The sequence below is a fragment of the Erpetoichthys calabaricus genome, chromosome 3 (assembly GCF_900747795.2).
Source record: "Erpetoichthys calabaricus chromosome 3, fErpCal1.3, whole genome shotgun sequence".
Lineage (NCBI taxonomy): Eukaryota > Metazoa > Chordata > Cladistia > Polypteriformes > Polypteridae > Erpetoichthys > Erpetoichthys calabaricus.
The window spans coordinates 282,748,141-282,772,216 of NC_041396.2; the positions used below are offsets into that span (position 1 = coordinate 282,748,141).

Here is a 24,076-nt window from a genome sequence, read left to right on the forward strand (position 1 = left end):
AATTTTTATTACACAAAATCTGTCATTTTGGCAGGGGTGTGTAGACTTTTTCTATCCACTGCATGTCAGTAAATTCCAATAAATGATTCAAAATATTATTAAAATATGTTTGATCTCTTAAAGATTGAAATAATACAGCTGCAAATTGTGTTTCATTGCCAAAAGGCTACTCCTTAAAAGTGTATACATTCTCTTCAGACCTGACACCCAATCTAAATTTTAAAGTGGGCATTTGCATTTCTGTTGGTGGACACTTGATAAAGTAAATTTCCAAATTTCTTAATGAAGTTATGGTTACGGGAACTATTTCAATAAAGCATTAATGTCAAAAGAATTTTAAAAAACTGAACAGCAGCAACACTGAGACTATCGTAATGAGCACAGTGATGGCAGAGATAGGTACACATACAGAGAACAAGAGAGTGTGACCAGGCCATGGAGGTATGAACCTCCAGACAGCCAGGTATATTTATTGTTTTAACACAGAACTGGTGGATCACTAAACCCTAGCACACGTATTCAAAGTTCCTCGCTGTCAGAAGCTATGGGGAAATCAACCAAAAAACAACAAATACACTAGGAAGAGTCACGCCTCAGTACATGCTATCCCCACTGCCAAACCATTCTTCAGTCACACACCATCTGTGATTCTGACCACCTTTTTGCAATCCCTTTTCACCCACATGAATCTGTAGGGCTCTCGATTTCCAGCTCCTCGTTCTGCTCCACCACATGATGCACTTCAGTTTCCCCGTTCTGCTCCTATCATCCACACGCAGACTGGACATTACTATCACCTCTCACCACTGAACCTCTTGATCCTTGTGGCACTCCTGTTTAAACAGACAATGCCACTGTATACTTAAAATGCCATGGAACTGGCAGGATGATTCTAGATAGTTCACTGTCTATTAAATGGTACCACATTGTGGGACCAGCAACACACCAGAGATTCACATTACAAGTCAAAGCATATACTGTGTACAGTAAATTTTTTACTTGTAATTTGGGAAAGTTCACATTAAAATAATGTTAGAGAATGCAGTACAGAACTGGCAGCACAATCACTTTCTATAGCAGAGACATGAGATACATGTATCGCATGCAGCAAGCAGTTTTCTGATTGGGGATTTCTGAACTGTATTAAATTTTGAGATGTATAAGCAGTTGGACATTGCCTGAACAGACATTATGCGGTGCATAGCCGTTTTGTGCTTATCTTGTGCCTAAGTACTTGAAAAGTAAATACAGACATAGGAGGAAAATGTCAGTTTTAAATGGACAGCAATCATGTTTGATTCTGTGCTAAAGTTTTTGGAGCTAGAATATCGTTACTGTCATTTTGTCAAACCACCACAGAGTCTTTCAGCAAAAAGCTAAATCAGAACAGAAAAACTGAAAAAGACTTGATAATCTTTAAATAGAGCATCGAAAACACTGGACAGCGAAAATCACATACAGTTTTATTGCAATCGCCTATTTTTGTGATTCGTCATATATTACAAGTAATATGTAATACACTTGGAACATCATGGGTGGCCTAAAGCGAGTGGCACTAGTACTAAGAATGTTTGCTTGGTTAAGATTGGAGCTTTGCTTTGCTGACATACAGATTGTGTGTACTACGTGCATTCCAGCTAGTGGATGCAAGTTAGTGGCAGTTCTGCATTTCATTTGTGTGTAAAATTTGATTAAAATACACAGTTTCCCTCTAAAATTTCAATTTTTAATTTCCACAAAGGGGTCATGTAGAACTTTTTTCCAGATTCATTCCCTTTACAAGGGGCAAATGCAAGTGTGTTTGGGAAGTTAGCTTCTCAGTAGTGTGTTCAGTGATAAACTTCAGAGGATGGCAGTTAGGTAAATAATGTTTCAAAAGTAAATAAGTGGGTGGGTTATCCATTAAAGAAGAAAGTTAAAGATTACTAGTTAAAATGGGTACATTAAGCACAAGCATTAATGCTAGGAGGAATGTGGGGATAAAGATAACATTTAAAAGTCAGATGTTTAAGCAGTTATAGTATTTGCTGTATTTAAGCCAACAACCAAACCATATATACTTCAGAACAGGTCATGTTCAGGCCTGGCCCAAACATGGAGGGGAGACCAACTGGGAAAACCTTGGGTTGCTCCTTGAAGGGGCATTGGAGAGGCCGGTAGGGGGGCCTTACCCTGTAGTCTGAATATAGATCCTAATGCCCCAGGGTAGTGATGGGGATACTGTGCTGTAAAAATGTTATCCTTCGAATGAGATGTAAAATCAAGGTCCTGACTCTCTGTGGTCATAAAAGATCCCTGGGTAATTTCGTAAAGAGTAGGGTGTATCCCAGTGTTCTGGCTAAATTGCCCACCATTGCCTAGTCATTCCCTGCCTCTCAGTCATTGTTAACAGTCATTGTTAACTGTCTCTCACACTTTCACCACCTAACAGCTTATGTATGGTGAGAATACTGGTGCAAAAATGGTTGCCATCACATCATCTAAGTGGATGCTCAACATTAATGGGGGTTGAAGTGGTTCCACACTCATTATGTAATGGCATGTGTGCACTGCAGTGTGTGCCAGGAGCCACGCTGGAATGATCACAAAAATGTAACTGTGGTCTGGAATTATTGTGCAAAGTAGCAGTCTATGATTGTCTAATTATATATATATATATATATATATATATATATATATATATATATATATAAAGTAATTAAGTATTAAAATGAGTTTAGAAAGAATTAGTTTTCAGAAAAGAGGTTTAAGAAAATGTTTGGACAGTTATATGTGGCTTGATTTATGTATAAAAATATGCTGGGTCTCTAAAGACCCTAGATATGTAATAGTGAAAGTTTTGTGTAACAGAAACAACAGCAAACAACCAGTCACCCCCAGGTGTTTGATATAACATTGGGGAAAACCAATATCCCTGGTTTGAATTAGCTGTGTTGCAAGACAACATGCTAAAAGCATTAACTATTACACAATTAAAAATTTAAAAAACACAAACATTAAATGATGAGGCTAAGGATCTGGTATCCAGAAGGTTGCCGGTTTGAATCCCCGTCACTGCCGAAAGAGACCCTGCTCTGCTGGGCCCTTGAGCAAGACCCTTAACCTGTAATTGCTCCAGGGGCGCTGTACAATGGCTGACCCTGTGCTCTGACCCCGAGGGGTATGCGGAAACTTACAAATTCCTAATACAAGAAATTGTATAAGGCAAATAAAGAACAACAAAAAAAAAGGTTCAGCTTTTGTGCAAAAGCAGCACCATTATAGCTCAAGGTTTTAGTTTTCTATTTAACTACAGGAGGCTATTGAGGATATAATGTAGGCTACATTAGGTAACATACAAATAATTAAACAATAACATACCATGTCTGTTTTGGTGGAAGGCTGTGCTCTCTGCTCTTTAATTACTCGGACATACTGTAGGTACTACCTGCACCGTGCTGTTTCAGGTATGATATCTATCCATGGGTGACTGAAAAAGCTATTCATCACCAGGGACAGGGCTAACTCACTGACATTCTGTTTCCCATTCAGACCTTTACCTCAACAGCCTCTTTTATGGGTGGACTTGAATTAGAAGACATCACCATAGTAATGTTTACATTGCATTTAGTATCTTGTTCTAGACTATATGATACAGTATACTGCATGATGTGACTGTTTTTCTTTCTTTCTTTACTATGAATGTGTGGACTCAGTATAATAGCAGCGGTTACACCAATGTGCAGTCTCATAGAGTGTCTGTCTGTCAGGAGCTGCCTGTCACATTAGCATGCTAAGGAAATGGAGACTCATTCACTCGACAACTGACACTATGGCACCATGAGCACATCACTTCACCTACCTGTGGTCCAATTGGAAAAAAACAAAAGAAATGTAACCAATTGTATCGTAAATTTTATAAGTCACATTGGATAAGTCAAATAAGTACATAATAATAATAGTAATAGTTTAATTGAATACTTTGGCACTGCTTTCTTAACAATGTGTGAAGCTGAATGAATGCATTTAGAGGGTGCTTTAAAAAAATGAATCACAGAAATTTTAAATACATTATTCACACATGCTCACTGCAATTAATCAGCAGCTATATTTTTTACATTTTACTTACCCTGTGTAGTTTATAGTGGCGGGCATCAAAACATTTTAATCTCATGTTTTTGTAGAGAACAGACATTAAAAAAAAGTTTCTGGCCAAATGGGACTCAATGGTGGCCAACGCCGGACAGCAGCAAACAACATAAAAACATTCATTAAAAAATCTCACATTACTTGTGTTATATAATGCACATCTTAAGTTCTCCAGTCTTATACTCACAATGGGCAAAACACCTGTAGTTTTTGCTAAAATATTGTTAAATAAATAACTTGAAGGCCCAGCTGTCCTCCTCATTCATTGGTCAACAGTCCTGTCTTCAATTCAAAAGCATAATCTCTTGTGATGGAGCTACCAATATGTAGATCTTAGAAGTCGGATATCAAGCCTGGGAATGATGTCACACCTGAGTTGACTGTGCTCCAGTAAAATATTGGGAAAACCAATATTGAAAAGAAAACCTTAGTTGTGTTTGCTTTATCATAATAAACAGCAGTTGATAACGATGCATTATGCTGTATTTTTCGTGTCCAAACACTGTAGTTACATGTCCACAAAAAGAAGATGGACAGTATTGTGTGTATGACTGATTTAATGAGACACAAGTAGACCGAAGTGCCAATAAGACTACAGCTTTCACTAAGCTCACGGTGTACCCCGCCATTTTGGATTGACATCATGATCTGATCGTGACAGACCAGCCCTGAGTTTCCAAGATGGAAATCTGACTTAATCCGACTAGGATTGGAATTCCAGCATAATCTTGTCTGATTTGGACTTTAGACAGCCAATCATGTTAATCCCCTTCAAAACTTTTACGAGTCTGCATTTCTATAATCGTCTTTTTGAAAATCAGAAATGATTTAAAGTGTAAAACAATGCCTTCTACTTCCTTGATGTTTAAAGCATTGTTCATTTTTTTATTTTCAATCATTTAAAATTAGAATAGTACATTATGCGTTTTAGGATGGTGATGCATTATTTTGCTAAAATGTGCTCCAAACACACAGCTTACAATTGAATACAGGGTTAGTATCTGTGGTGCTGGATCTGTGAAGTGAAATAAATGAAAAGGAGTGAAAAAAATAAACAATAATAATAATTTTCTGATATGCAAGTTCATAAAGCCAATAAATGCACTCTTATGTGTTTCTAAAAAAAATATTATGAACTTAAATAAATAGCACAAGTAAATAACCAAACTATAAACTGGAAACAGTAAATGAAATAAATGAAACCAATTTGAAATTGGAATTACAAGCACTTTTAATTTATTCTGCAGTTCAAGCCTAGAGGCTGCAGGATTTTATAGAGCAATACCATTTATTTTACCACAGCCATCATTTTAATCTTACATTTCAATTACAATTCAATCCACTATTTGGAAACAATGTAATTACATACTCGAGAGGTTTGAGGCAATGAAAAGTTGAAAAGTAAAATGACATTTCAGAGGTCTGTCTTGATTAGGAGCATCTAGTGAAAAGTCAAGCCCTATAACAATTTTCTCCAAGTGCAGTCTCTCAGACAGTTTTTAATCACTCGATCAATCCTGATTTGGGCTCTCAGTGTATAAATGTAAAGTTCAAACTCAGACAGGTGATGGATTTTGCTTTGGGTCACACACTCTGGTAAGGTTGGATTGAAAGTCCAGCTCTTCCCTGTTAGGGACCAAAGACCAGCATAGCAGTGGTGGGCTTCTTATACTTTAAACCAGAAAACATAAGGGTCAATCCTTGTCTTTTACTCTCTATGAAACCCTTACCAAGTCACTTAACCTGACCCTTTAACCTAGCAGAAGTCAATCGTTTCTGCAATGGAGGTAGTCAACCCCCTCAATTTTTTAATCAGCACTAGTTTGTAAAAATGTTTGTAAGTAATTATAATATATCTTGTAAAGGAACAAGAATAGGTCTTTGGTGTCCTTTGTAAAGGTCACCAGTGTACTCAGTATTGTGAAACTAATGTTCCCAAGGGACTTCACTAATGACCTCAACCCAGATAGGAGGTCTTCTCTTCTCTTCTCTTGACTAACTTTCAGTTAAACCTTTGTAACTGTAGCCCTCCAGTGGCTTAGTGATGATACTTTAAACCACAAGATTGTTGTTGTAATCAGTGAATATGTTTACATGCACACACATAACTGAGTTAAAATGAACAACTTGATTAAGGCAGTGTGGTTGGGCGGTGGAAGGACAGACTGATATCAGTCAAAATATTGGGATGCCGACCAGACTGTCCCTTTTATTTGTTGGCAGACAAAGTAAACTGAACAAAAAAAAAAAAAAGAAAGAAATGAAAAACATGCCAAAGCGCTGCTCCCCGGTTCAGGGTTCCACCTATACAGGAGTCAGTGCCATGCTCCTCTCTGTGGCTTGCTTTGGCCTTCCAAAAATATGCCTTTCATTAGGCTGCCTATCCTCTATGGTGTAAACCAGCGGAAGGGGCGGGACCAGGTGCCCTTATTGGGCAGTTTCTCTGAGCTGTAAGGGAAGAAGATAAGCAGGACAAAGTGAGCAGTTTGTCTCGGCGGGTTATAGCATACCTCTACCAAGCCCATGGAGGAGTCCTCTGGCGCCCATGCATGATAGCAGAAACCAGGTTTCTTAATAATCTGTGTTTACATGTGCAAGTAATCTTCTTTGTCAAAACTCTCCGACATCATTAAGTGGTGCAAAAAAGAACTCACACCATGAATCATAAAATAAGCATGACGCCTGCGATCATCTTCTTGTGTTTTATAAATATGTTTAGTTAAATTGACATTTATTTATTTTTTGTTACCGGATTACACTCTGCACAATAATTTGTTCTTCGATGTGTGATTGAGCTCTGCAAAGCACTTACTATACAGGTGCTGGTCATAAAATTAGATTATCATGACAAAGTTGATTTATTTCAGTAATTCCATTCAAAAAGTGAAACTTGTATATTAGATTCATTCATTACACACAAACTGATGTATTTGAAATGTTTATTTCTTTTAATGTTGATGATTATAACTGACAACTAATGAAAGTCCCAAATTCAGTATCTCGGAAAATTAGAATATCAATTAAGACCAATGCAAAAAAAGGATTTTTAGAAATGTTGGCCAACTGAAAGGTATGAACATGAAAAGTATGAGCATGTACAGCACTCAATATTTAGTTGGGGCTCCTTTGGCCTGAATTACTGCAGCAATGCGGCGTGGCATGGAGTCGATCAGTCTGTGGCACTGCTCAGGTGTTATGAGAGCCCATGTTGCTCTGATAGTGGCCTTCAGCTCTTTTGAATTGTTGGGTCTGGCATATTGCATCTTCCTCTTCACAATACCCCATAGATTTTCTATGGTGTTAAGGTCAGGCGAGTTTGCTGGCCAATCAAGAACAGGGATACCATGGTCCTTAAACCAGGTACTGGTAGCTTTGGCACTGTGTGCAGGTGCCAGGTCCTGTTGGAAAATGAAATCTGCATCTCCATAAAGTTCGTCAGCAGCAAGAAGCATGAAGTGCTCTAAAACTTCCTGGTAGACGGCTGTGTTGACCTTGGACCTCAGAAAACACAATGGACCAACACCAGCAGATGACATGGCACCCCAAACCATCACTGACTGTGAAAACTTTACACTGGACCTCACGCAACGTGGATTCTGTGCCTCTCCTCTCTTCCTCCAGACTCTGGGACCTTGATTTCCAAAGGAAATGCAAAATTTACTTTCATCAGAGAACATAACTTTGGACCACTCAGCAGCAGTCAAAAGGCGAGACGCTTCTGACACTGTCTCTTGTTCAAGAGTGGCTTGACACAAGGAATGCGACAGCTGAAACCCATGTCTTGCATACGTCTGTGCGTGGTGGTTCTTGAAGCACTGACTCCAGCTGCAGTCCACTCTTTGTGAATCTCCCCCACATTTTTGAATGGGTTTTGTTTCACAATCCTCTCCAGGGTGCGGTTATCCCTATTGCTTGTACACTTTTTTCTACCACATCTTGTCGTTCCCTTCGCCTCTCTATTAATGTGCTTGGACACAGAGTTCTGTGAACAGCCAGCCTCTTTAGCAATGACCTTTTGTGTCTTGCCCTCCTTGTGCAAGGTGTCAATGGTCGTCTTTTGAACAACTGTCAAGTCAGCAGTCTTCCCCATGATTGTGTAGCCTACAGAACTAGACTGAGAGACCATTTAAAGGCTTTTGCAGGTGTTTTGAGTTAATTAGCTGATTAGAGTGTGGCACCAGGTGTCTTCAATATTGAACCTTTTCACAATATTCTAATTTTCCCAGATACTGAATTTGGGACTTTCATTAGTTGTCAGTTATAATCATCAACATTAAAAGAAATAAACATTTGAAATACATCAGTCTGTGTGTAATGAATGAATCTAATATACAAGTTTCACTTTTTGAATGGAATTACTGAAATAAATCAACTTTGTTATGATATTCTAATTTTATGACCAGCACCTGTATATGCTTCTTTACTTATGCCAGGTGCTGATGGAATAATAACAATGCAAGTAATTTTATTTTATTAAGATAAGTATTGAGCTAGGTTATTCATTAGTTTAAATGGTAACCAGACTACAGTATGTAGCGCAGATTACTTTTAACATGTTACCCTGCCACTCTCAAGATTGTGTTACTGAGCTTAGCACTGTACATTCAGCTCATCAACACAAATTTCTGAAAGACTGAGACAGATTATTTTAGCTGGGTGAAGGAATAATATGACCGCCCAAATATTTTCCTCTGGAGATTTATTTTGTGGAATCTTCAACCTGTGGCTGCTGAATGTCTATGAGAAGCAAATAGATAAGCAGGCTGACATAATGTAATAGACGACTACAAAATCCTTAACAGTAACCTGGGTATGGGTTTACATGATCAATCAGGTTAACCAGGTTTCTCAGAGTCCAGTGATCTGTTTCTCATTTTTGTTATCGGGTTTCAGTGAATAATTGGCTCATTGAGGCACATGTAAAGACATCTAGTGTTTCACACAATGTTCTTACCTATGAACACAGCTAATTGGTGTGACGTTTGGAGGATTTTTTATGGTCAACATTGCCATTTTTGTAAGAGTCGATTCAATGTTTGGTTACAAAGAACAGAGTGTGGTGATTAATGCATTGTCATTATGATTTAGCCCACATCAACACAGAAAAATGCAGTCTTTTAAATTAATTTTATCCTTTTTTCCACATGGAAACAGCAACCGAGCGCTAATCCCATAAGTGCCTGAACGGAAAAATAGAGACCAAAATATCATTCTTATTCAAAATAATTCAATGTTCGGGTGGCATGCCCATCATAAAACCATCCACATGACTCCCTAGTAGTTTGTAACCAAGATGGGCACCACAGCAAGAGAGGGGAAATAAACACTTTTGAAGAAACAAAAAGCACCTTGCAAATGTATTAAAACAAAAGCAAAATAAGGAAGATCGGTGCAGGAAATGAATAAATCATTAAGTAATCCATAAAGAAAAGGCAGTGCAATTGTTGAGGTTATAAACAACCAATAAATACTTTTGAAATGCTTCAAGGCATCAGGTTAGTCTCTTTGATAAGATAAGCACGGCTACCTTGCTCTGTCTCTCCAGCTCACCCTGGTGGGTCCACTCAGCAGGAGACAACAGCTGCAGCGGCTGTGCTAAATAATCAAGCGTTGACACACAAAGAGGTCTGGGGCAGCCTCCCGTATACTTGAGAATTGGCTGCAAAATGCGAAAAAAGGTTGAGAAAAGTTGCCTTTACAGACAAGAGTCCATAATAGAACAGCACAGGTCAGTAAACATGGCAGATATATAGTTGGACGGTAGGAAGAGGAGGGATCATGGGACGGGAACCGAAAATGAGGTCATTGGACCGTGACTTCTTGGGAGGTGGAAACGGAAGTGACGGCTTTTGGGCTGAACCAGATGGCTTTTAAAGGGCACTATCTCCCCCAAACTGCAACTTGGTAGCTGCCACCACCAGGGGCTGAACCAGAAGTGACGTCGTCATGGGATCCAGGCAGAATTTCCAGCATTTGGTCTGACAAGAGAAAGGATTAATGCACTCTGCCAGCCCCGGTCTGATTGGGAATTACCTTATTTTGAGCCCTTAGCTGCCTCCCATACACACATATGCCGTATTGCGCTACCTAGATCTGGGGAGGTCCATCCAAATCCCCACTCTTGCACTAAACTCAGCAGGGACACCCATCGGAGTGCCAATACCTTAACTCCATCACAGGGTCCCAGCAACACTGACTCCTGTTCTCGCCTGTGTTTGCTTGCAGCATTTATCTTGCCTCTCTCCTTATCACTGCTCGGCTTAATTAAGTGTTACGGAGTGCCAACAAGGCACATGTTCCACTGACCACCTCATTAACACCCTCCAGCCCTTCCACCACATTACCACATACCTGCACACAACCCGTTTACCACAATGATTTCTTTTTTTTTCCTTTCAATTTTTTAAAATTTGCCTCACCATGGATCTCACCTCATGGCAATGTCCTGAATGAAAACTAGCTCATGAGCACTCTAGACCTCAGACTGGACTGAAGGTTCACCTTCCAACAGGACAATAACCCCTAAGCACAACGCAAAGACAACACAGGAGTGGCTTAGGGACAACTTTGGGAATGTGCTTGAGTGGCCCATCCTGAGCCCAGACTTCAGTCCGATCGAACATCTCCATAGAGACCTGAATAGAGCTGTCTACCAATGGCCTCCATCCAACCTTACAGAGCTTGAGAAGATCTGCAGAGAAGAAAAGCAGAAAATCCCCAAATCCAGATGTGCAAAGCTGATCACGTCAAACCCAAGAAGACTCCTGTCTGGATCTGCCACTTCATCTAGGTACTGAATAAAGGACCTGGACATTGGTGTCAATGTGATAAATGAATATATTTTGAGAAATTTCTAAAATCCTGTGTTCAGTTTGTCTTTTGTTTGCTTGATAAGGGAAAAAAATGAATGTAAATGATTTTAGCACAAGGCATAACAAAATATGAAAAAAGTAAAAGGGTTTGAATAATTTCTGAATGCTTTGTGCATAATATTTTAGATTTAATTTTAAGATCACCATTCACAAAACACATGCGGACTTTCAAATAACTTCAGGAATGATAGAGAGCCGTCAGTCAGCGGCACCACCATCAATTACAGCTTCACCACCACAGAAAAACCAAGGCTTGTGTAAATCAGCCTCTTGATTGTTTGGTTTGCATACAGCCAAAACTACTCAGGGCACTTTGCAAAATAAAATATGTGGTGACCTTTCTGCCATGTACCTCTTTGAAGCTCTAGCAGCTATTTATCTTGTTTAATGCTAGCACATCATGATTAATGCATTGACATAACTGCCTTTCTTAAACAAGTGCACAAGCAATAACACAATTCCCACTACGAGCCTCATGCTTTCGAAAAATTACTGCTTCTCCAAAGTACAGTTCAATCTACAAATCAATAATTTATTGCTCTGTATATTTAAGCATGATGAAGTGTTCAGAAAAAAAGCCAGACTCAAGTGAAATGCACCAAACGGTATTGTGGAGGAACGTTCTGATCACTGTGACCTGATTACTGTTCATTTTGGGCGACATTATCGGTGACATTATTGTTTTAAAGAATGCCAAAAAAGCCAGTAACATTAAGACTTCTGTTTAGCACGATTGTCTTCATGATATTCACAATATCATGAAGCATATATGTGTAACCTTGTTGTGCACTGGAAAAATTGGCCGATATAGACGTTAATGGCAAGCCATAAAGAATACACAGAAGAACACAGGTCAGTGGAGATGCCACACAATAATCATAACTAAAAATTAACCTTCAGCCTGTCAGGGTCTAACTATACAGGATTAAACCTGCTGTGAGGGATGGCCAGGGTTGCCTCCTTAAAGAAAGGACAGGGGGAGATGGCTTTTAAAGGGCACTATCTCCCCCAAACTGCAACTTGGTAGCCTAACCCCCGGGTTGAAATGGCACCTCTGATTCCCACTGGGCTGTATGGGAATTGGTATTTGTTGGCCCAGGCCTGTTGGTTTCCATAGGTGCTGCAGGAATTGCTGAGCCCACTTATATATGGGTCACAATTATACAGCACCTGAAGTACTCCCAGAATTCTGTATAATAGGAGCCGCCTCACTCCATTCAGAGAGCCAGAGTTGAGAGGAGTAGGACAAAGCTTGCATGGAGAGGAGTGGAGGGAGTGACTGGAAGAACGGGAAGACAAAGGGCTGAGTGCTTGGACTGTAATGTTTATTGTGATTTTGTACTGTGGCTCTGCACGGGGAAACGATTGGGAAGAGTTTCCCACAAATAAATAAATACTTCTGTTTGTGCTGTGTTTGTACCTGTGTCTGTTGTGTTGGGTGTTTGGGGAGCTGTGCACCCCCTTGGGTGCACCCCCACAAATTAGCGTACATCGTCCTGTTCATTTCCAATCCCTCACAGCAATCTGATTGTCCAGTTTGTCTTTGGTGATGCAATCAAAAGAGGAAATACTAGTGTGAGACACACAAGGAGGAGAAAAGGCTAAGGACATCGCCGTCAAAGAATGGGAAGTATAAAACCAGACAGGAATTGAGAAAGGTGTGCCTTGAAAATAATGCCAGAATCTGAGAAGCAGGCTTTACAGGGAACTGATTGCAACTACCTTCTTGTGGTTTAAAGCACCATCATTAAGGCACAAGAGGGCTAACTGTTACGAAGATTTACCTGAAAGTTAGTCATTGGGAAAGAAGAAAGAGAAGAGAAAAAGAGATTTCCAGTCTGGGTTAAGGTCATCAGAAGCGTTCCTCTGGGACATTTCCACCCAACTTTGTTCTCTGGCCTCATGCTGCACATATTTTGCCAACATTAATTCTCCACTAATGATCAGAAGGGACTTTGAAGCCTGGTGCTACTTCTGGATCAGGTGTTTGGACCATTTCTGCAGTCAGTAAGCCATCCTCCCCTATTGGCCAAAGGTGTTCTTGTAATCCTGAACCACACGTCTCATTTAGCACATTTACATTTGCTTCAATAATCCAATTATTCACTGAAACCTGATTTCTAAAATGCCATGTAAACCGTTATTCAAATTATTGAAATCAGGTAATTGGCCGCTGAGAAACCTGATTGACAGACGTCTATAGTGACAGCAAATAATTCAATTATGTGGCCATGTAAACCAATAACCGGGTTATCATTGTTGAGGATGTTGTAGTCTGTGCATGTCTGTTGCACTCTGTCAGCCTGCCCATGTATTTACTTTGCACACACATTCAGCAGCCACGGGTAGAAGCATCCATAAAATAACTTTGGGTGCATCTCCCAGCTGCTTTGTCCCTTTGTCCAACCCTCTCTACCTCAGGGGCAACTTGTATGCCCACTATTCACCGGCTCTGTGAAACTCACAAGCAACCACACACCCAGCCAGATGGACTCTAGCAGCCCGGAGTCGCGTCCAAAGTGCTCTAAGTGCTGTGCTGTAACCTAGTGATTGTGTAACTGATTTTATGCCAGGTTCTCCAGGTAGGTTTGTCCTCCACTGACAGGTCTTGACTACCTAAGTAGTTTGTTTAGAACTGGGTGCGTTACATTATTATTTCCACAGCAAAAATGGGAAGTTTTTTTGGCGTACTGCTGGTCGCTGCACACTGGTTTAAAAACAATATTCTACTGAATTAGAAAGCCTTATACAGCCGCATTGATCCTATTTTATTTATGCTGCTGTATTATATGTGAACAGCCCCCATGTTAGCAAAAATTATGTCTGCTTGAATTTCTGATCTACCTGACACACTTGCTGTTCTTGACGTTTTTATATCTTTTGATATTGATAGACTGAGTAATATCTCTTTGTCCTGCATGAGTGATAGAACAGGCCTCTACATGTTTCACATATCAGTTGGTTGCTTTTAGACCCTGTGACAAACGGCTGGGGTTCTTGCCCAGTCAGGACACCCTTTTGAGGAGAGGACCGGGGGAGAGGATATTAGAGGGCAGCCCCCCTGGGTTGCATCAGGGGCCACAGGCTTGGAGCTTAGAAGCTCAGCCCTGCTGGGGCTTGTGGCCACCGACAGGGGGTGCCAGAACAGGTCCGGAGCCTTGGCATGCAGCCACACCTGGAAGTGCTGCCGGAAGTTGGGAGGTAGAGGACAGAGTTTGCAGGAGAGGAGTGGAGGTGGCAGGAAAAGACAAAAGAAAAGAAGCTTAAAGAACTGAGCCTTGTCGGGGATTTGGGCACTGTGTGTGCTGTGTAGGAAAAGAATAATAAACATGTGTGTTCTTGGACATGTGAGTCTGTGTGTCTGTCTGGGGCGGGCTGATCTTCCACAACCCAAATACATGTTTTTTAAGAAATTAAAATTTTCTCTGAACCTCTTTGTTAAACAAGCACCAATACATAGTCATATTAATGGATTAAGTGTGTGGTTAAAGCAAGCTGTCTCAGAATGAAGTGTCTTGACATTCCAGTTCAAAAGGCATTGCTTCATGAATTCAGAAGATCTGATTGGCCCGGTGTTGCCTGTTTTGAAAAGAATTGATATGATTGGTGATTTTTAATGCATTGAAGGATGTTCCCCTCAAAGTACTCTTTGTACATCCATCCATTATCCAACCCTCTATATCCTAACTACATAGTCACGGGGGTCTGCTGGAACCAATCCCACAGGGTGCAAGGCAGGAAACAAACCCAGGGCAAGGCGCCAGCCCACCACAGGGCACACACACACCAAGCACACACTAGGAACAGTTTAGGATCGCCAATGCACCTAACCTGTATGTCTTTGGACTGTGGGAGGAAACCGGAGCACCCGGAGGAAACCCACGCAGACACGGGGAGAACATGCAGACACTGTGCCACAGTTGTACAACAACTTGAATACACTGAAAAATGAATCATGTTTAAAATACGGGGACAAATGAGGATTTAAAGAAAATAAATTGGGACACCAAGATTGGGCAAGAAATACGTGACTGCCAAGGTAAATGCGGGATGTCTGGCAACCCTAATTTTATAACAGTGATTTAACTTTGGTTATAGAAATTATATTATATTATCCATCCATCCATCCATTTTCCAACCCGCTGAATCCGAACACAGGGTCACGGGGGTCTGCTGGAGCCAATCCCAGCTAACACAGGGCACAAGGCAGGGAACCAATCCTGGGCAGGGTGCCAAACCACCGCAGATATTATATTATATTATATTATATTATATTATATTATATTATATTATATTATATTATATTGCTGCGGTGGGTTGGCACCCTGCCCGGGATTGTTTCCTGCCTTGTGCCCTGTGTTGGCTGGGATTGGCTCCAGCAGACCCCCGTGACCCTGTGTTCGGATTCAGCGGGTTGGAAAATGGATGGATGGATGGATGGATATATTATATTATATTATATTATATTATATTATATTATATTATATTATATTATATTATATTATATTATATTATATTATATTGTCTGCACATCAAAGGCTGGTTGAGCTCTAAGCAATCAGTGTTAACATTTGTAGTGCACCATCTTTCTGAATAAATTTTGTAATGCATATAGTAATAAAATGCATTGAATTTGTCATTCCAAAAGATGGTCCACCACAAACATTTGCAGTGATAAAGTGCATTACTACAAATATTTGCAATGTGGCATCTGTTGGAATGATAAATGCAGTTCATTTACTTCTGTTATATTCCATTTGATATGGGATTCATAAAACCAGTGCTAAAGTTTGTGATGTGCCATGTGTTGGAATGACAAATGCAATGCATTTTATTACTACACATGTTTGTGTTGTGCTGGAATAACAGAGACATAGCAACTGGACAGTCACACAGATACACAAACATATCCTTTTATTAAGGTTTATTCTATTCTATTCTATTCTATTCTATTCTATTCTATTCTATTCTATTATATTATACTAGCCAACCCGCGGCGTAACATACGCCGCATAATTATGTATTGATGGGTGAACACTTGCTGAACAACACAGTTGTCCAAATGGGCTGGGTTTGTGGATATCACTGTGAGTGAATGAAAAGATGGACCTCTGGAGAGAGCAACATGCAATTGTCCGTGACTGAAAGCGGGATCGTCTGTGACGATGGAGGCCACGCTGGTGAAAGTTACTTCGTCGGTAGGGATAGGTTTCAGCACTTGTTCATTAAGGTGTAGCGAGTCTTCGTTGTTGACGCTTAATATAGCTTGCGTACTGAGTTGTTCTGGAGTCACAGTTGAGAAACACTTTTTTAATGTCTTTTAAGCACAGGGAAAAAAATTAACATGTGAAACATCCGTAATGTAATAAGCCACCAAGAAAAGTAACATTGCAACAATGCACGCTACGATCCGATCGCTGTAAACAGAAGTGAAAACAAAATCGAGGCCAGTGCATTCTTTAACTGCCTTGTAGCGCAATGGTAGTGCTACTGTTTTGCAGTAAGGAGACTGTGGAAGATTTTGGGTTCGCTTCCCGGTTTCTCCCTGTGTGGATAGCGCTTTGAATACTGAAAACACCGGTATATCAATGTAATGAAGTATTATTATTCTTATGCGTCCAGCGCTCTCTCTCTCTCGTGCGCCTGTATGCGTGTGTGTGTGTCGCTCGCTTGCTGCACGTGTTCCTGCAGGCATACCAGTAAGTGAATGAAAAGATGGAACTCTGGAGAGAGCAACATACAACTGTCCGTGACTGAAAACTGGTTTTGGCAGATACATTCACATCTGTTTGAAAGTTTGGCCATGTGCCTTATCAATTGTCATTGCAAAGGCAAATCTAACAGGAAATTGTCTTTGCTCAGATGCACACGCAGGCTCTCTCTCAGCAGCACAGGAGCCTCCCCAGCCCCCCCCCCCCCCCCACCTCTCTCTCAGCAGCACGCGAGCCCCCTCCCTCTCTCTCTCTCAGCAGCACGCAAGCCCTCTCTCTCTCTCTGTAACATTGCAGCAGTTGTATAAACACTTTTTTTTTTAAATGAGTTTTAAGCACAGGGGAAAAAAAAGGAACATTTGAACAAATCCGAACTTTATTTAAAAGCCAACCAAGATAGTAACATTGCAGGAGTTCACCATTTTTAATCAGGCGACTGACAGTAGTCGAGTCAGCTGCTGAGAAAGCGTCTCGACTGTTGCAGGGCGGTGAAGCAGGTGAGACGCTAATGAAAAAGAGGCACAGGGCTTATTGGTTTTTAAAGACTGCTTCCTTCATTGTGTTTTAACCTCAGTTTTAAAGGATTGCGCGGCTCTCTCTGTCGCGCTGCCTGTGTGTGAACCAAGGTTCCACTGAGGTTGACTAATGAAAAGTCAATGTGGCTCAGAGCTGCATGTGGACTGTGGCACAGACAAACATAAATGACGGCATGTTTTCCGAGGCGTCGCATCCGAGTTGGTGGGCGTGGCTCTGCGAGTTGTCGTCGTATCCAATGGTCTTAGAGTTGGTGGGCGTGGCTCCTTCCTGCGTGCGCCATGGGTGTCTTACTTGTCGGCGGCTTAGTGAATCCACGCCCCATCCGGCGTGCTTTCCATGGGTGGCTACTTGTCTTCAGGCTTAGTGAATTATTTATATAGATTATATTAGCTGTCCATCTAAAAAAATTTAACTCTTAAGTAATCAACATAGACTTCAGCATTAACATTTGTAGTGCACCATCTTTATATATAATATGCTACCGTGGCCGTCTGTTTGTCTATCCATGATTTTAAGTCACCTGTAGCTCGCAAACCATTTGATGTATTGACTTGATATTTGGTATACATACCCTGTATACTACGTGATGTCTACTATCGGGGTGATGATTGACCTACTAGGTCAAAGGTCAACCCCGGGAGGTCATGGTCATAAATCAAATAACCTGAGCCTGAAATTTGGTACACATACACTATGCTGAAACTCTGCACTACAGCTTTCTATTAAAAGCGAAGAGTTTTGGAATTATTCCTCTTTTCATTTTTATTTTATTTTATTGTAGAATTAACTGCTGCAGTGCGCAGCAGGGCGGCCGTTCTCATCCCTACCACCTTTGCCATCACTTCCTCTACCTCTTCATATCTTAAATCATTATTGAGGCAGATTGAAGACTTAAGTACCAGATTAAGTGAAAAATTAAGAAAAACGTACTAAGTGCAACACAAACACTGACTCAATCAGTTTTAACGCGAAAAGAAAGAAAAGAAGAAGCAGGAAGTTAGGATGTAGAAAAGAAGAGCTGCCCATTGTGACAGATAGGGGGCGTTCTCTCTCCCTTGAACCCTCAGACTATACGCCAGACACCAGATAGAAGTCCAAATATAATATTTATTTGAACAATACCGTGCACAAAGCACCCTCCTCTCCACAATACTCATATAATAACCAATAACTAATAAACAATCAATCCTCCACTCTCCCAGACGCGTTGCCACACTTCCACCCAACTCAGCTCAACGTCTGGGATCTCCCACAGTTCTTTTATAGTTCTTGACCCAGAAGTGTTTCCAATCCCTCAGTCACGTGACTTCCTATCACTTCCGGGTCAGATCAAAAGACCTCTTCTTCATCCCGGAAGTACGTCATTTCCTCTGTCGCCGTGACTAAGACGTACTTCCGGGTTAGAGGTGAAACCAAAGTCTCTGGGCTTTCCTGCAGCGTCTCCTGGAGGCCCCCATGGTATCCAGCAGGGCTGTAATAAAAAACTCCACTGTCCATGATGCCCTGCTGGAACTCGGGGCACCTCTATGTTGCAGGCAGGGCTCCACCTGGCGGCCTGGGGGTATTGGCCGGGATAAAATGCCAGCCATGTCCCACATCATGAAGCAGCAAGCACATCAACCTCTGAGCAGATGAATGCTAAACGTAGAGAGAAAGAGTACGGAAATTATGAATTCTCAAGTCAAGTGTATTCACCGTTACTGGTATGATAATAAAAGGATGTGTGTCTGTGTATCTGTCCAGTTGCTATATCCTTTTCATTCCAGCAGATGGCACTCCACAAACATTTGTAACAAAACAACGCATTGCATTTTCCACTCTAACAGATGGTCCATCACAAACATATGCAGTAATAAAATGCATATTTGTGATGTAGCTTCTGTTAAAATGACAAATGCATTTAATTTACCTCCATTATATGCGATTTGGTATGGGATTCATAAAAGCAGTTTTAATGTTTGTGATGTACCATATGTTGGAATGACAAATGCAATGCATTGTTTTGTTACAAATGTTTGTGGAGTGTCATCTGTTGGAATGACAAGGACATAGCAACTGGACAGACACACAGATACACAGACACATATTATTATATTATATTATATTATATTATATTATATTATATTATATTATATTATATTATATTATATTATATTATATTATATCTACTAGCAAAATACCCGCGCTTCGCAGCGGAGAAGTAGTGTGTTAAAGAGGTTATGTAAACATATATATACATATACATATCTACATATACACATATCTACATATACATATATATACATATATACATATACACATCCACATATATATATACATATATATATATATTGGGCGGAGTGGTGGCTCTGAGGCTAAGGATCTGCGCTGGTATCCCGAAGGTTGCCGGTTCGAATCCCCGTCAGTGCCAAAAGAGATCCTACTCTGCTGGGCCCTTGAGCAAGGCCCTTAACCTGTAATTGCTCCAGGGGGCGCTGTACAATGGCTGACCCTGCGCTCTGACCCCAAGGGGTATGCGAAAAAAACTAACAAACACTGTTGTAAGTCGCTCTGGATAAGAGCGTCTGCTAAATGATGTAAATGTAAATGTATATATACACATATCAACATATATATACACATACATATACACACATACATACACACACACATATACATATATACATATACACATACATACATACACATACATATATATATACACATATACATACATACATACACTCATATATATATATATATATATATATATATATATATATATATATATACACATACAGACACATATATATACATATACATATTTACATATCTACATATATATATACATATCTACATATATATACACATATATATACATATCTACATATATATACACATATATATATATATATCTACATATATATATATACTGTATGTGTATATATATATAAATATTTATATATATATAGACATACATATATACATACATACATTCACATATATATATATACATATCTACATAGCCAAATCCCCGCGCTTCGCAGCGGCAAAGTACTGCTTTTAAATTTTTATTAAGAAGAAAAGAAAACCTTTTTAAATTGAGGGAAAATATACCAATAACAATTTGTTAAGGATCTGTTTTTTTGTGAAGCTGCCTATACACAGCCTGTCCGCTGTTTTATAAACGAACACCATATAAGGCCGTCCTTTGTCCTTGCTTAGCAGTTCTGTATTGTTTTATTGTTCGTTTATTACGATAGTTATAGTTCTCTTTGTATACCACGTTGTCAGTTCAGCACTCCGGTTGTAATATGACAAAGCCGTGTAAGCTTACTGTTGAGAATGCAACGTATAGTTGTACAGGAGAAAAGCAATCTTGCCTCAAATCAATGGCAACCTTTTTTTGTAGGTCTATTAACTTAATTTAAACTTTAGGTTTACACGGTGCTTTGTTTCCGAAGTACCTGCACTCATGAATATGTCTGTATGCGTCAGTCACTTCATATTCTTTTCCTACATTATCAATTGTGTAATGTATTTTTTGAACTGGTTTGATTCATCGAAGTGATCACTCGTGTTGCGTTCAGTCAGTTCATGTGAGCCGCTTTCTTGTGTGATGTTGCGATGTCCACGGATTTATTTAATGTTAGCTAAGACCCAGCACTTAAAAGTTTCTCGCTACAGCAATTTTAACTCCGTTACAAAGTGATCCAAAGTCTCGTTTATACCTCGTGTCTTCTCATTAAACTTGTATGTCGCGAATATGGTATTGCAAACGGCAGCAGGAGCGTTTGCATAAAGGTAATTTAAACTTACGGTTTACACCGTGCTTTGTTTCCTCAGTAGCAGCACTTATGAATATGCTTGTATGCGTCACTCGCTCGCTTCTTATTGTTTCACTGCCTTCTCAATTGTGTAATGAATGTTTTCTTCAGCGCTCTTTGGGGCTCTTCCTTGTTTTCTACGTACTGCGTTCACAGTCAGTTCACGTGATTACATGGGAGGCGTGATGACGCGATATGCAACTCCGCCTTCCATGGCCATCGAGCTGCAGTCTATTACAGTATATGGACAAAAAAGAGTTTCCAGTTATGACCATTACGCGTAGAATGAAACCTGCCTAACTTTTGTAAGTAAGCTGTAAGGAATGAGCCTGCCAAATTTCAGCCTTACACCTACACGGGAAGTTGGACAATTAGTGATGAGTGAGTGAGTGAGTCAGTCAGTCAGTCAGTCAGTGAGTGAGTCAGTGAGGGCTTTGCCTTTTATTAGTATAGATTAAGGGTAATAAAATAAAATGAAGGTAATTAAGAGTGAAAAGTATTCTGTATTGAGTACAGTTTTCCTGCATATCTAAACATTTTTCTTTTTCATTTCTTTTGTAGCTTTCTTCTCATAGAGTCAGGCACCTGAGGAGAAGTTCAGTGATGGACCTTCATCTAAAGAGAGATAAGGTGCAACATGGACAAAACACCACTGAGATTTTTAACTTTGCTTTGACCTAGTTGTATTGGAGGTGTCTCTTTACCAGTACAGCAATATCTTATGGAAATTATTCCAAATGGAAGTTTGAATGAGTTCCTGAAATCCTCTATTTTTTTTATCTCCAATTTCCTGGGAACCTTAACGTTTGCATGTTGTAGATGTATGGGAACATTGCCAGATTCCACATGAAATAAATGCATCCCTCAAACTTGGATTCCCATCCACAAGGCAGCTTATCCCCCAGTCTGGAAGCTCCCTGAATATCCTATGCACGGCAACATAATTCAGACAATTTATTAATTTATTTCCTGTTTTGTAAGGCACCCAGGCAGGATTTTCTGATTAGTAAACACAGACCTTGAGCCATGCAAAAACGTAATGCTGGACATTGACATCTGTTTGGCAAACAAGCCTTGGCACAATGTTTTCTTTTGCATCAATCAACAGGAAGGAAAAGGAACATTTTGAATAATGCCTGATTTGTTTTAAACTGGGACCTTTGTGGTGCCTGGGGCAGACATATTTTGAAAACCATTTAAAATGATCAGATTGAAGGCCAGGGTTTAATATGTGGTTACTCTGACTTTAGAAAGGCATCCACAGGCTACACATAGTGAGTGTAAATAAGTGTGTCGCACCGAGGGGAAAAGCTGTCAAGTTATAAAGTATATGATGATTTGGGGTCATTATGGAGCTTTTTGAATATGTGGGTGCAAGGTGGAGAAAGGGCAGAGGCACAGAGGAGATGAGATCTAAAATCTCATGTCAATTTAAGTGCTAGGTATTTACATTTTGGATCAGAATGACCATTTGAGGTACTTCGCTCATGTCTGTTTTTCCAAGCCATGTGCAGTGTTCCTTTTATTTGTGCATCATGAAGAAGTCCACGTTTATAGCGGAGGTAGGTTGGGATTTGATAATTACATTATGTTGGGTTTTAATGACACTTCAGACTTCATAGCACCACACGGTTATAGATGAATAGAGACATCATTTGCATTTCAACAGTTTCTTTGGGGGCAGCATACTTCGATTTGTCAGCGGTTTTCCAACTACTGCATACTTTGTTTATGATACTGCAATAATCAAAGAAATTGTCTTCCACCCTGTGTGGGTCACTGTAATGATGCTGAGGCGCTAGCCAGCAGCGAATTGAAGGGCTTAGTTCTCAGATTTGTTAAATCTACCGTAATATAACTGTTGTTAATATACATTGTAAAATAAGGAAAGCTTTAAATAAACGGTTGAGAAAAGATTAATTTTATTGTGAAAAAATGAAACAATTGGACATGGAAATATCTATCCAGCTTGTGCTGGTACTGGCCAGTGCTGTTACTAGAAAAAACAAACACATTGTATAACAAAACATTCATAAAGTTGATAAATTTAATTCAGAGTTTCATGGATCCCTGTGTAGCTCTGAGCACAAGGCAGGAAACAGCCCTGGACAGGACAACAGTCCATTCCTGGGCCTACTGATGCACATTCAAATTCTCAGCGGGGCAGATTTTGGATTGCCAGTTAACTTAACCTGCACCTCTTTGAAAACTAGAGAGTGCCTGTGTAGAAAGTTCATGAAGTCCATGGAGAACATTTCAACTCCACACAGAGATCAACTGGTGGTGGGATTCACACCTGGGATGTTGAAATCAGGAAGCAGCAGCTCTTACCACTTCACTAGTGTGCCATCCAGCTGTGCAACATCTGCTTGGTGTTTTTGAGATCAGTTGAGTTACTGAACCCACTGTTTCCCTGACATGCTTACAAATGGTGGGGCTGGATGTTATCCTGCTTGAGATTCTATGTTTGATACTCTAGTCATCTTGGTTGTTTTCAATATTTTAAGTTCTTTTTTTTTCACATTTTTATTTATTGTTTGCAATGTTTTGGTCACTTGGTTGATGACACCATTCAGTTGTGTTCTGTTTTGTGTCAATAGACACTTTTCCAGATGAATGGCCCTTTTACATATGCATTACTCAATGAGGTAGCATCAAGGGTGTGGATTTGCAGTAAAGTACAATTGAAAGAAAAGGCTCTTTGTAATAAAGTGAAAATTGTTCTACTTACTTCTCATGACAGCTAAGAGCAGCAACATGTTGTATTTTAATTAGTACATACAAGTAAGAATTTCATTGTACTCTGTAGACATGACAGCAGTATATATATATATATATATATATATATATATATATATATATATATATATATATATATATATATATAATAATAATAATTTTTTGCATTTATATAGCGCTTTTCTCACTACTCAAAGCGCTCAGCAATTGCAGGTTAAGGGCCTTGCTTAAGGGCCCAACAGAGCAGAGTCCCTAATGGCATTGACGGGATTCGAACCGGCAA

General features: G+C 39.9%; 1 protein-coding gene across 1 annotated transcript in view; it reads left to right on the forward strand.

The window, feature by feature from the left end:
• Positions 1–22,456, forward strand: part of fgf11a (fibroblast growth factor 11a) — a 407,707-nt gene extending 385,251 nt beyond the window's left edge. Inside the window, exon 6 of the mRNA XM_028798449.2 lies at positions 21,616–22,456. The gene's annotated coding sequence lies outside the window, so the exon portion shown is untranslated. The remainder of the gene's footprint in view (positions 1–21,615) is intronic.
• Positions 22,457–24,076: the final 1,620 nt, after the last annotated feature.